This window comes from Haematobia irritans, chromosome 5 (assembly GCF_050003625.1).
Source record: "Haematobia irritans isolate KBUSLIRL chromosome 5, ASM5000362v1, whole genome shotgun sequence".
NCBI classification, from domain to species: Eukaryota; Metazoa; Arthropoda; class Insecta; order Diptera; family Muscidae; genus Haematobia; species Haematobia irritans.
In genome coordinates, this window is record NC_134401.1 from 72,846,985 (window position 1) to 72,860,476 (window position 13,492).

At 34.3% G+C, this 13,492-nt stretch overlaps 1 protein-coding gene across 1 annotated transcript in view; it reads left to right on the plus strand.

Moving 5' to 3' along the window:
• Positions 1-13,492, plus strand: part of Elk (Eag-like K[+] channel) — a 1,103,641-nt gene that overhangs the window by 915,840 nt on the left and 174,309 nt on the right. The gene's annotated exons all lie outside the window — the stretch shown is intronic.

The window sequence follows — 13,492 nt, forward strand, 5'->3', positions numbered from 1 at the left end:
TTACCCCAGGGGCTAGTGAATCCAAATTGCATTTTGTTAGCACTCCAATAAGACCAGTGCATGGAAACAAGTTTACCTCCCCCATAGGGAAAGAACAATTATATTTCATCCAAAGACGGGACGTCTTGATCATCAACGGAAAACCTAAAGATAAACAAGCGAGGGTGTCCGAATCTGAGGATTTTGGTGACTACCCTCTGGAAAGTTGGATAGTGACTCCAACATGGGCAATACCATTTTTTGTGCATAGTGGAAACGCTGTAGTTTTGAACTGCGTTGTCGTGAAGGTCGACGCAACCCATTTCAAAATTATATTCTTTCAATAGGTGGGGTTGATTGTAGTTCACAAATCGACCTGTTTATATTTTATTTATTTATTTATTTTTATTTGGTATAGCCTACACAAAAGAACTAGGTTCCTATATAAAGTGCAGGTTTATGAATTTAAAAAAAACTTATTTTTTATCATTTAAATATATATTCTAAAAAATGACGAAAAGGAATAACTGACTACATTTATGAAATAATTTACTTAAAAATACTATTTCTTTTTTTTAATAATTGGTAAATAAATCATTGAACGAAAAAGATTACTGAAAATGGGAATGAAGTCTACATTTGAATTGCCGTATGTTGGTAGAAGTTTGAAATTCTGGGGGTAAATTATTCCAAAGACGAATTGAGTATATAAAAAAAGAATTTATTTGAGAAGTTCTTCGAGTGTCTTAACTGTATAAGCCGACATCCTCGAGCCGACCGGCAAAATGTTATATAATCATAAAAATACGAATTTTTAGAAGGTTTTCAAAAAAGACCCCAAAAATTACTTTCGAAGAACTAGATATATGAGCATAACGTTGTATACGAGATACATATCTTGTAATACTGTTGAATGCCAATCTAATACGGTGTTCTCACCAAGCATGTTTTGGGGTTTGAAATGTTTTCCCTTTATAAGCATTCCAAAACGAGTCGTTTTGCCCATACAAAAAATCAAGTTCAAAACTTGTGTTTTTGTACAAAACACTTACGGTTAGAGGATGGGAACCCCCTAAAAATCTAAAGAGTCAAATACTTTACATCACTAACTGTCAAATAAAATAACAAAATAAAAGATGGAAGAAATCAGTGTATGTGCCAAAAATAAATTTAAAAACTTCAAAAGGATTGCGAAGAAGAAAACAATTTGGAGTCTAAAAGAAGAGAAGTTGTTTATTGAAGTTTGGGCAACATATGTGCACAAACTTCGGGGAAATCGAAGAAATTCTCATATCTACAACGACTTGAAACATGACTTGGAGAAGTACGGCTGCTGCGTTTGCGTGGAAGAGATTAAAAGCAAAATACATAATCTCACAACAAAATATAGGTAGGATTAATAGATATTCGTTTGTTTTTCTTATATATTCATCCATCCATCGGGAGGATCACCGTCACAATGGCCCCATTATGGTGATATCCATAACATTCTGGGAAATGTTAAAATAAACAACGTGGAAAATTTGGTGGGAGACAGCTTCGATGGTGAGTTATTGTCAATAATTACCCCGATAGTCACTATCAAATCAATGTCATATTATATATATGTATATTGTAATGGTTAGGGTCAAAGTTCTAATCCTAATTTGGTCGAATAGCAAAGAGTTTTTCAGCGTTAAGGTGAATATTAAGTTCAAGTTTAGGGGTATTTGTTCACTAAAGTGAAAATTAAATCAGTAAAAAAGGCATAAAATTATACTTATTTGTTGCAAATTTCTTTTTAACTTGATGGAGAATAGCCCAAAGCAAATTTTCACAATGTTTTTATTGCATAAGTGGATTATAAAAGAAAAGTAGTCATGAAGAAGTGACAATTTTAGCTGCTAAACTCGAACTTAATACCCACCTTAATGCTGGAAACTTTTACGAGTGTTACAAAGCCAAAACGTATTATTCAATCGTTTTAGAATCTATTTATGAGTAGATTTTGCGACGTCCTTTTTTCTGTCTTTGTAATTTTTTAACAAAACGTCGATTGGTACATAATTTACAAATTATGTAATAAAACAGAAATAAAATATGACATATAATCTGAATTTTGCATTTCTATTTTTCAGAATCTATTGATATGCAAATTCTGGAAGACGGATTTTCAGATGATTCAGATGATTCTCTTCCTTTATGTTCGTCTGGAAATATTTCCGAAGGCAGCACAAAGAGAACAAAAAAATCGAATTTTCAAGCAGAACTTTTAGATAAGATTGATGAAATCGACAAAAATATAAGTAAGCAAGTAGATGAGTTAAGAGAAACTGAGGAACAATTTTATGAGTTGGAAGTACGCAAAACAGAATTGCTGGAACAATAGGTCTGCGATAACAATGAATTGAAAAACGCCCTTTTGGAATTTCTTCAAAAACATTAAAACTAATGCATTTATGTATATGTGACAAAAGTATTATTATACAATGAATAATATTTTTACTTTATCAGAAGACTGATATATTAATTTTTTTTAAAATAACTATTTTCAATAAATACATAACTATTTTCAATAAATATATATATATATTTCCAATAAATATTATAGCTATTGCCCGTCTAATTATTTCCGCTCCATCAGTTTCTCCAAATACTTCTTGTTCAGGTTGTTCTTTATGATCCATGTTTTGTTCTTCAATCAACCAGGTATTGTTTATGTTATCATTATTATCATTTAGAATTATGAAGAACGCAACAGGCCTTAATGATTGCATTAGCATTATCAATGTTGTTATCGATGCCTTTTCCAATTCTTCTAAATCTAGCTTTGCAATTACCAAACGCATTTTCCACAACACGTCTGGCTTTTGATAGTGCGTAGTTATAGTTTCTTGTCTGTTCGTCTTCTTCGCAATGGTAAGGATAAGGCTTCATAACATATTTCGACAAACGGAAAGTGGAATCTCCAATTGTTAAAACAGGTACATTTGTGCCACCTATTTCTTTAAACATTTGCTCCAACAACGTGCATTGCTCTAGGTATTTCTTTAGATTGGATTGTTCAAATTTTGTTGAATTATTGCATCGGCCAGGGCTTCCAAGATTTATACTATATATAAACCTATATCTAAAATAAACAAATTGTAAGCTTTTTTGTTTTTAATTAATTTTATTTAATTGATTGAATTTTATTTGTGTTCGTGATTAATTAATTCTATATAATTTAACTATGCTTAAAAAATCTGAACATGTAGCCAAGATAGGTGGTGAATTATTGGGGCGATAAACACTCAATCAAAATCATACTCGATTTTGTGGAAAATCTGTCATTACAGTGTACAGGGTATGACTAGAATATGGATAAATTATTATTTTAAGTGTTTAAAAATGTGAGATTTTTGTCCATATTTGCACTAATTTATAATACCCTGTGGTACAGAGTATAATAGCAAAAACCTACCTGTTGAATCTACTTACAAATTTCTTCAAGTATGTATGCTAGAAAATACACATATTTCTAACATTTCATGAGGGATACGGCGACCACATATGTAATTGGAATAACTTACCTATAGTCAACTAATGCGAATAAAATAACAGAATAGCATCCCTTAAAGTTAAAATAATCAACCGCATCTTCAGACTTCGGGTGAACTTCGATATGACATCTGTCTAAAAAAAAGAAATAATAATTTGAGGTTTGGATAAGATCCGTTATGATCAATAAGAAATAACATTTTGACAAAATTGTTAATAGAAATAGAATTTTGGCAAATTTTTCTACAGAAATAAAATGTTGCCAACATTTCTATAGAAATAAAATTTTGTGAAAATTTTCTCTAGAAATAAAATGTTCTACAGATTTTTTTTTTGTTTGGTAGTTTGTTGGTAGAATTTTCTCCAAATTTTGGTAGATTAGTTTTGGTTCGAGTGGAAACCGTATTCGGAGGTCAAATCTGGGCATTGGTTTATATGGGGGCTATATACAATTATGGACCAATTTGTGCATGGTTGTTAGTGACCATATACTAACACCACATACCAAATTTCAGCCGGTTCGGAAGAAATTTGTTTCTCTCCGAGACTCCGCAAGCCAAATCTTGGGATCCGTTCATATGGGGGCTATACGTAAAAGTGGTCCGATATGACCCATTTGCAATACCATCCGGCCTACAACAACAACTACTTCTGCCGAGTTTCAAGTCGATTGCTTGTTTCGTTCGGAAGTTAGCGTGATTTCAACAGACGGACGGATGGACATGCTTAGATCGACTCAGAATTTCACCGCGACCCAGAATATATATATTTTATGGGGTCTTAGAGCAATATTTCGATGTGTTACAAACGGAATGACAAAGTTAATATACACCCATCCTATGGTGGAGGGTATGAAAAGCATCAACACAAATCCTAGCTGTGTATATGTAGGTATTTGTTATTGGGATCTAAAATCAATTATTTGGAGCAGCGCAGACTTATTTTTTGGACACAAATTGTGTTTATAACTAAAGCAACAAATTCAGTTTAAAATTTATATGATGTATATTTTAGAATATTTACCTATAGAGCCCAAACATTGAGGGAAACCTAAGACCTCAAAGCCATTCACACACTCTTCCACTTTAGAACGCGTAAGCGGAAAGTGGCTTAAATATAATGGCTTTAAATCGGTCCATACCCGATAACAAAACTCCTTGAGTATACCACACACAGTACTCTTCCCAATTCCAAATAATTAGCAATACTTCTAAATTCCGCAGATAACCCTAATTATATAGGGCTATTGCTACTCTTTTTTCCAAAGGTATGGCATGCCGGTAGTTTGTGTCCTCTTTACGAAGGGCCGTGAGTTTTAAACATAGGACGTCGAAGCTCTTCCGATCCATTCTAAAATTTGACTTGAAGAAGTCCTCGCCATTCTCCTGGCAATCGATTTTCCAACATGATTTTGACCGGTCCTGCATATTTGAAAAAATAAAAGCATAAAAAATGAATAAATAAAGCCAAAAATATGTACTATTACTTACAAGTTGCCAAAACCGTCTTTGGTTTTTTATATCAATGACAGCCATCAACAGCTGTACTTGTTTCCGTCGAATGTTCATAATATTATTTATAATTTTATTTCTCCTTATTCTGTTTTCCGCTTGAGCGCAATTAGGCAATTTTACCTTTTCCAAGCTCTCATATCTTTTCAATTCAATTCAATTTATTGAGACAATACAATAAGCCAAATGAGGCCAATAATAGTGTACTGCCATTTTAGTAAATCTTAATTCTTAATTCTATATATCACTATAAAAGTACTAAATTCAAATAAATACATATTAATTCCATGGATTAACATGACCATCTATCTATAACAATTTATCTATTCATATATATGGCTTAAGGTTCGGGCGACAACTATATATATCCCTATTAATGAGACCCTTGGCTACTATAAAACATTATCAATTACTCATTTTGGAATCAAAGCAACAATTCATTCCTGAACTGAACAACCGTGAAATTGAAATTCCTGAGCACTATCGACAAGGCATTCCATATCCTGGCTATGGATACCACAAATGATCTCTCAAATGTGGAACAATGAATAAATGGTATAATGATTTGCGGGTTCCGTACTGAACGAGAGAAAACAAATTTAGATATAAGATCAGAAGGCATCGACCTTTTTATTGCCCTGTAAAAAAACAGCAATTTCCGAATTGAAATATAACCATCAACACTGCAACCTAGAAACTCCTTTACTTTTCCACTCACATGTTCGTACCATCTGACCCCGAATACATACCGAACTATCCTATTCACAATGAGCCTAATTTTATATCTATTAAGATTCTGAGTGCACGATACCAACTCCAAACAGTAGTTTGGAGTTGTCAACTACTGTTTGGAGCAATGGAAGAGCAAAAGCAATTGTGCGCCTGGCGTAAAGTGGCAAATACAACCCACAGTTATACAATTTCCTAAGTCCAAGTGTTATCCTATTCGAGATAGAATCAATATGATCCCCAAAATCTGAGCACGGATCAATAATCACACCTAGACATTTAATACTATCCACATAATCAATGGCCACACCGCGCATATAAATCGTTGGATGCAAAACCGATCTATGGCCCGTACGAAACATAATCGCCTTGGTCTTGTTGGGATTAGCTACAAGATCATTATTGTCTAACCAGTCAGAAAGGGCAGAAAGATTGGCGCTAATGATAACTCCTAGAGAATGAGACACGGACCTATCACAAGAAAACACCAATTGGACAGCATCCGCATAAACAAATGGTCTCACTATGTCACCCTCTAAACAGTCAACTAAGTCATTTATAAACAATATAAAGAATAGTGGGCCCAACACAGAGCCCTGTGGTACACCCCAAGTCAGATCTACAATATGTGAATCTCTACCACCCAAACGAACAAATTGTGACCTATCCCGTAAATATGAAAGTACCAATCTGCATGCTGACGCCGAAAATGTGTATCTTGTACATAGTTTCTCCACCAACATGTAGTGATTCAATCTATCAAACGCCTTTGATAAATCCAAAGACACCAACACGCAATCTTCCCCCACATTCAACTTTTCCCTTATACATTCGGTCATCACAAGAATCATTGATGTGGTATTGTATCCCCTTCTATACGCGTATTGATGGGCACCTATATTATCGTTTGTGAAAACACAGTTCACTATCTGTTTCTTAAGAATATATTCCATCTCTTTGGCACCGGTACAACACGGGCCAATTTCCAGCCATCAGGATAAGTCGACGTCATTATTATTGTATTACAGATATTCAAAACAAAATCTGATATATAAGGAAATATAATCTTTATAAATTTAAGTGGAATACCATCAACACCAATCGCATCCGATTTCACATAAGACAATGCGTCGTATAAATCATGAATTTCCACACCACTAAACGAAAAGGATTCAACGGTATCGTCAATACCAGATGTGTCAACATGTCCAGCTCCACCATTAACAACAAAAGATCTGTTGATCTCATCCACGTCAACGTCATCAAAACAAATATTGTCCCTATCACTGCAGTTCTTATTAAATACTCTCCACACATCCTTTTGATCAGCCCTAGAAAACAAACTTATCTGGTGGTGTCTCCTAAACTTCCGAATAAGAGATTTAAGCCTGTTCCTTTTCCTGCAGAACAGCAACCTATTTTCCACGCTGGGGTCATCTCTAAAGACACGATACGCAGCATCAAGAGCACGTCTTGCATCCCTAACTTCCCTTCTTCTCATCCACGGGTCATATCTCCTACTAATTCGGAACCTAACGGTTGGTACATTTTCGATTAGTCGAGTTGGCAAGTTATTCAAAATGTTTAGTTTCACATTAACATCATTAGTCGAAAAAAAGTAAGTGGAATCGAAACTATTTATATCAGCAACCATATAATCAATATTAATAGAATCATAGTTCTTGTATTCCACGTAATAATCACACCGCTCGACAGGAAAAGCAAAGGATGCATATATTAATGCGTGGTGAGACAATGAGGGAACCGACACCTGTCCAGCGAAATTTATCCTCTCTCTATCATTTACTAGAAAAAAATCCAATAAAGATGTGGAATCATGGAAAGAATCCCAATATGTAGGTATCGAATTGTGAATAATAGACAGTACAAGCCTATCACATTTCGAACGTACGCAAGCAGAAGCATTACCACAAAAGAGATTCATATTGAAATCTCCCATTACTATTACGCGTTCATACCTCATTAGAAGATCTCCTAATTGTTCCTCCATTGCATCCCAATTACCATGAGGTAGATAAACCACACCTATAAGGATCCTAATGCCTGCAGATATGACTTCAACAGAAATGGATTCACATAAACCATAAGAATCTCCCGAAAACACCTTCTTAAATTTCAACGATTCTGAAATAAGAATTCCTACCCCTCCCCCACGGCGGGATGGTCTATCATTTCGACAAAGGTTGTAACCAGGAACAGATACTGCTCTATTAGAAATGTGTGGCTTAAGCCAAGTCTCCGTCAGCCCAAAAACATCCACCCGGGAGCTAGAAATCATATTTTTAAATTCATCAAACTTAACCGATGCTCCGGATGGATTAATACTCTGGCAATTCACATGGGCAATATTCAGCAGATCGCAATCAGTCGGGAATAAATCGTTGACATTTAGGTCATAGCCAATTATCGGTCCCAAATTGGAACTACGGGACATCATTGAAAAAGAATAAAATCCGAACCTTTAGCCATATATAAAATAAAAAACTAAAATAATTCTTTAGCGTAGAGAAGAACATCTTATTCATACAAATTGGTTTTAGAGGCAGCAAAGTTAAGCAAAGATTCGTGAAAAACAAAGGAAAATACATATATAATATTTGTGCTATAATATTTAGTGTAATCTGATATAACAGGTGCAAAAATGCAATGAGATCAATATAATTACTTCCCCTATTATTCTTAAATCTAACACCCGGTTAGTCTTAAGAATAATTATGTTCTATACAGAATAGGATAAAAACATTAAACAGAGATAACAGTTTAACAACATATGGAGATAATCCAAACTGAAATAGAAACATTAGGGATTATAGCAATCCCGATCCATACATTTCTCAATACTATAAGAAATGAAAGGACGAAAATCTAGATTTTCTTATTTCAAAATTAGTCTAACTATAATATTGCGATTATTAAAAAGTAACTGGAAATAAGGAAGCTCATAAATCACTTAAATACGTTTACATCTGTTCAATTAAGTAAGAAAATATAATATGTTAAGCATCAAATGGTTCATACATTGTTCAAGAATTCAATCTTCTACAGGGAAATCACATAATAGTTTCATCTGATACCACACCAATCACTTGTCTGTCGGTAAGTACATCTGCAACATCAATCACAATATTAGCCACACCTATTTCCTCACCAACACCAGGTAGAGTTCCACCATCACCATTAGACACAACACTGTTTAATTCGGATGTCCTCTCCACTATATGCGGGCTACTACTGTCTATGCGTTTCTTCGGGATGACCTCGGCATTTTTTCCATCCAATAAATAATGTCCAAGTCTGATAAACAATTCTTCATATTCAAAGATTTCTTCAGTATTATCTTTGAAGTGGAGTTTCACCCTCGGCAGGTCAGAATTGAGGATTCTAAACTTCGAAATGACATCCTTCTTCCTTAAAACACGGCATAGTCTACTCATCTTTCCTCCATTTTCTGTTAGATGATCATTAAGGTATACAGTTCTGTTGTCATTTCCACCAACCACCTCTGTTAGTTTTAAGTCTCGTTTCTTGAAATAGTGCTTCATAATAGCGTTCCTTAAAATAACTGAATGGAATTTTATTAACACATTTCTCCTGTTATTGATGAAAATGCAAGTGCTCATATCGCTTTCTTTCACATCAATGCCTAGTACTTTGAATATTTTTAATACTGTTTCTACCAGATTTATATTAGAGCGTGGTAGACCACTGACAATAATGTCAAACTTGTTCCAACGATTTTGAAGTATTTCATTCTTATCCTCAAGCTGTTTCATTCTTCTTTTCGTAGCTTGATCTAGTTGCTCAACCTTGTCATGACAATTTGTGACATCGACTTTAAGATTTTTCATGTCGGCATTAAAACTATCTACTTTGGTCAACAAGTTATCCAATTTAGTATGCACTGCTGCATTCTGGGCACGAATTTCATTCCGGAGCTCAGAGAATCCAATATTGGAGCCAATAGGAGGCGATTCTAAACAAGCATCACAATTAATACCAAAATTTTCCCTTGGTTTTTAATAGAAAATTAATGTGATCTTGCTGCACATCTAAGCAATTCGCATGATACCACTTGTAGAACTTGAACATTTTACGCTAGGTTGCGTTTTGCTTATATTTTTACCACAAGTTACCAAACCGCAAATTATGTTAGGCGCCATGATCATCAAAGTCGATATTAACTTAGTTCTGTAGCAGTCACCAAAGTTATTGTTGCAAATAACAGAAAGACAGCACAAAGCAAAATACAATTGGGTAAGTGGGCGCAGTTGAGGTTATGTTTCACACACACCGAATAAAAGTTAATTTCTCTGCGATATTTTTATTTGCACTTTAATAATTTTTTGTTAAATTGTTGCAGGTGCACTAGTTCTTTTTGTTTAATAAGTTGTCATTGAAATCTGAACAAAGTTCCCAATGTTATTCACCGTCTTTCAACTTGAACTCTGTGAGCAGCAAAAACTTCAACTTGCCATCACCAGTGTTGCCAGTGTTATCAAATAATTTATAACAATTTTTTGGAGTTCCTCCATGGTTTTCAAAACAATATTGCTTGTAAACACAGAAATGTCAATTTCAAAACATCTCAAATTGGTATGAACAGTGAGATGTTTTTCAAAAACGAATGAGGAAAACGAGTCGGTGGGAACATAGCATAAGATTATTTAACATTTTCCTGCTGCTATTGGAGAACAACTCGCAAGCATATAGGAGACGAGGCACTAATACCGAATTCGCTAACAATAATCTGATACGCGCTGGTGTGCTTTGTTGGCATATATACAGATTCCGCAAAGCTGCATATGTCTTGTTGAGTTTATTATTAAAAATTACTCCCAAATTTTTCGCCTTCTTTACAACTTCTATGGTAAGATTCGAAATATGTATACCTAAATCTATAGAGTGATTAGTAGATTTGTCTATAAATAAACATTTTGACTTCTTAGGGTTCAAAATCAAACCGTCAGCCCTCGCCCACTTATTTATATTTGCCAGCTCGTAATTCAACCGTTCTATGTTAATTCCTAACTCTGATTTCGATGAATTTATATATATCTGGATATCATCCGCATACGTGTGCACCCTGCTATGTCTTACTTTTAATGGGAGATCATTGCTATATATACTGTGGAGTAATGGACCCAAAATAGATCCCTGTGGAACACCACGCGAGAGCCCTGATGGCCTGGCAGACCTACCTCCAATAACAACTGATTGGGTTCTAGAGGACAAGTACGATCGTATAAGACTAATAGCATGACTCGAGAAATTGAAAAATAGTCCAAGTTTTAGACATAGCATGTCATGATCTACGCAGTCAAATGCCTTTGTATGGTCAAGGAGTACCAGAAGAGAGATTTCGTCGTTGTCCATATTAAACCGCAGATCCTCGGACACTTTTTGCAGAGTCGTTGTGCAACTGTGTTTGGGTCTAAAACCTGACTGGTAGACCGATAATAGTGAGTTATTCTCAAGGTATGTTCTAATTTGAAGGTTAAGAACGTGTTCAAAAACCTTTGATAAATATGGAAGTATCGCAATTGGGCGGTATTCGTTTCATTTTTGGGTAGAGGTATTATTCTCGCATGTTTCCAAGCGGTCGGAAAATGTGAACGAGTAATAATTGAATTAAAAATTAGCGCTAAGTATGGAATAATATTTGGAACTAGTATTCGAAAAAACTTTGGATCCACCCCATCGGGACCAATAGCGTTAGATTTTACAGAGGTGATACTCTTGATAACCTCAATCTCGCTAATACAGTTAAAATAAAGTTGAGAATTAATGTTATTATTCAATATTGTATCCGAATAATATTGAGGAATGGGCGTCAACATCGGGACATTTACGAATGATACATTTAGCTGGTCTATGTCGATATTTTCACTAATCTCTTCTAATCCCAAGTTCCCTTATATGTCTTCAAACATTTTTGGAATGGACAGAACTTTCAAATTTGTTTCTATAATATTTAGATTTCTTGTTCCTTACAGCACAAATAGCCCTATTTCTTTTCTGTTTGTAGTCATTATGAAATTCTGGAACCTTAAACCTTTTCCATCGTTCAAATGCAATATCTCTCTCCTTTGTCAAACGTTTCACTTCACCATCAAACCAAGGACTTTTAGTGTCGATGATAGTCTTAGTCCGCATGGGAACATACTTGTCATAAAGATAAATAAGTATGTTTGTAAGAAAATGAATTTTCTCATCTATATCTGCTATGAAAAATAGATCATTCCATGGTATAGAACACAGCTCATGGTTAAGTGAAAACATATCAATGTTTCTAAAATCCCCAAAAGAAAAAGTATTTGATGATTTGGCCGTTTGAAAGTCGAAAGTTAAAAAACAAAGATCATGTTTAGAGAACATGAGTGCCGATATCTGATCATATAGTAATATCTTGTCTCTATTGCTAACAAAAAATAAATCTATTAACGAGTTAGAGTTTCTGGAATAATGAGTTGGAATACGATCATTCACAAGTGTTAGACCTAGAGATAAAAATTCGAATGCTATAAAATTTTCATTTAGCACGTTCTGATTAAAGTCACCTCAGATAACTTTGTCCTCGTAAGATAGATATAAATGCTCCAACTGTTCCAAGAAAGTACTTCGATCAACTCTATTATTAGGTCTGTAGACTACACCAATAAGTACTTTCTTATTATTATTCGTAAGTTCAGCATACAGAAATTCCGAAATCTCGCCAGCTCCTGAAATTTTTATGATTCGGCATGCAAAGTTTCTTTTCACATAGAAAAGAAACTTGACTGACCCTGTCTGCACGATATAATTGGTATCCTCTAAGGCTGAAATATGAGTTTTGTTGGTTCCATGCCATGTTTCTGACACACAAAGAACGGCTATTTCAGAATTTTCAAAAATGTATCGAAATTCATCGATTTTATTTCTGATACTCTGTGCATTAATATGAATGAATGTCATGCCTTTTTTGGTTCTTAAGTATACGCATCATTTGATACACGTTGTCTCTGGAAACACGCCCTGTATTAGGTGTACAGAAAAAATTACAACATAAGGCAATTCAAAACCTATCATTACATTGACGCAACATAATTGCCCCATTTTTGTCTCGTGTTTGTTTCTTCCACCTTTTTATCGACTACTTGATCAAAACTAGTTGAAATGATTACTTCTTTATTCCCTTCTTATTTGATTTTTAGAATCATATTGGATGTCATAATTTCCACGTGGGAGATGCTTTCCACTTTTAAAATTTGCATATATTTTTCTTAGTTAGCAAGCACATAATGATGTAAAAAAGTTTTAACATTTTGTATTCTTAACATAGAAGAATAACAAAACAAACATATGAATATAGACTAGAAGCAACCGCCAAAGAAGGCTCAGAACACAAAATGCTAAATAGTGCCAAGTGTTCGATTAATCGATCATATATCAAAAGATTTTTCGTAGATATCAAACATTTTTAACAGTTTAACGATTATTCCAGACCATTTAAACAATTTTAAAGAAAACTGTATCATTAATTTTTTATTTTTTTAATTTTTGTGGATTTTGGTTATTTAGTTTGATAATTTAAAAAAATTTGCAACTTAACAGGTTGGCTGATAAGTCCCCGGTGTTGTCTTGGTGGAACAACACATTTTTCTTCTTCATATGGTGCCGTTTTGCCGCGATTTCGACCTTCAAACGCTCCAATAACGCCATATAATAGTTACTGTTGATGGTTTTTCCGTTCTCAA